Source organism: Gossypium arboreum, chromosome 13 (assembly GCF_025698485.1).
Source record: "Gossypium arboreum isolate Shixiya-1 chromosome 13, ASM2569848v2, whole genome shotgun sequence".
Classification (NCBI taxonomy): Eukaryota; Viridiplantae; Streptophyta; class Magnoliopsida; order Malvales; family Malvaceae; genus Gossypium; species Gossypium arboreum.
The window spans coordinates 5572234-5574136 of record NC_069082.1 but is presented as its reverse complement, the minus strand read 5'-3'; the positions used below and the strand labels follow the sequence as shown (position 1 = coordinate 5574136).

Below are 1903 nucleotides of genomic sequence, written 5' to 3'. Positions count from 1 at the left end.
AAAGCTTATTGAGTCTAGTTTCTTATAGAAGAAACGGTGTAAGCAATGGAATTGTAAATCATGAGATATAATAAGTTTTGTGAGACAATATCGAATGATTTCGGGTTCCCTATTCGACTTTGGAAAATCATAAAATTGGATAAAAATAATTAAGGGATTAAATTTATATGTTTAAAATCCTTAAAGAGTATATTTTCAATAGAAATAAGCGGAACATCATCCGAATCTCGTACAATGAGATAATTAATTCTTAGTGAAGAAGGGTCGGAACTGTCGAGAACAACGAGAACAGGGCAAGTTTAAAGAATAAACTGTACTTATTGGCTAAACCAAAATTCTGAAAATTTTATGGTAATAAGATAAGTAAGTCTAGTTTTAGGAAAATTAGCAGATCTTAATTTCTAGTTCTGTAGCTTAAGATATAAATAATTTAGTGACTATGACGTAAATGGACAGTTTTGAATATATATAAGTAAATAGTGAAATTATTGATAATGTTACTTGTTGCATGTTATATAAATTAAATGTAACACCCCAAACTCGGCCCAGAAGTTATAGCCGGATCCGGCATGCCACATCAAAAACGTTAAAAAAAATTTTCCATTCTAAATCCAGAAAATCGTACTTGATGTTCAAAAGATTAATTCATTAAGGGTTAAAGTGAATGGAAGCTGTGCACCAGGTAGGAAACCGGAAAAGAGGTGGTGAGTCCATCGGACTGCTTAAGTACCAAGCTCCCTTCAGATCCAATCCTAGACATGCATACCACCATTGCCACACCTTAACGTCATGGATATTTCTAGGAAACCTATTTGATTAAGTCATTTTTAGGAAAAGTGATTAATTTTGGAAAATACTTTTATTGCGGAAGCTTTGCTTGTTGTCGTGTTATTTTGAAATCAATTGTTGTTTTTGAAAACGCGCCCTAAAGCTATCCAATTTCGACAGTTAAAATAAGTAATACCTATCTTAGTAATACATATTAAAACCATCAAAAATAATTAAGCGGCCTTATTACATTTGAAAACCCAAAACTTCAAAAGTAAATAAAAGGATGTCCAGTTCACCAGAAGAAAATCAAACTTTCAGAACGGGTGGCCACTCCAAATTCCCTCACAGCTCCAAGCCCACTATGGTTGGGGATTTCCTGCGTGGATGAAAATAAAAGGGGTGAGTTTGGGGAAACTCAGTGTGTAAATTAACCCAACCATAGCCTATATCGGCTTAAACCACGAAATAGAATAAGTTGGCCTTAGCCCGAGCAATTGAATAAAGCCCATAGGCCCATAACAGCGCGTAATGATATTACATGTTTATGCGAAACCCAACCATATCCAACCGTATACACCCCGTACCAACCTTACACCGTGTGGGAGACAACTCGACCCACCCAACCGCTACACACCACGAATTTGCAGCATGGCTGCGAGCAGAATAATGTGACAGAGTCACGGATCTGAATAATCGTGGCGAGCCACTAGAACGAATATATGTGGCGAGCCACCAGATCGAGATATTTGTGGCATAGCCACCGAACGCTTCCTCCATAATATAACCCATGTCCCCATGCAACAAATATATAATCATGGCATCCATCATACGAAATCGATCGCTATGCTTTTCAATCAAAATTAACCTACGGGTATAACGGTAATTTTCCACCTAGGGATATAACGGTAATTTTCCATACATAGGGTATTATAGTAATTTAGCTACTTTCAGGGTTTTCATGCATATCCTAACTATTTACGTACTATCAGAACACTTACCGCGCATACTTACCGAATTGGGCCCGTTGGCCCATGAACCCGATCTTTGGCCCATTAAGCCCAAATTATCAAAATGTACAAAATCGTGCGTACTGCAGTTTATTACTTTAGATTACCAAATATACAAACCCAAC

General features: G+C 36.9%; 1 long non-coding RNA gene across 1 annotated transcript; it reads right to left on the bottom strand.

Moving 5' to 3' along the window:
• Positions 1 to 857: 857 nt before the first annotated feature.
• LOC128286403 (uncharacterized) lies at positions 858 to 1903 on the bottom strand. Its single transcript, XR_008276949.1, has 2 exons — positions 1770 to 1903; positions 858 to 1147 (listed from the first exon to the last, which is right to left on the bottom strand). It is a non-coding gene; the product is annotated as an uncharacterized LOC128286403 (long non-coding RNA).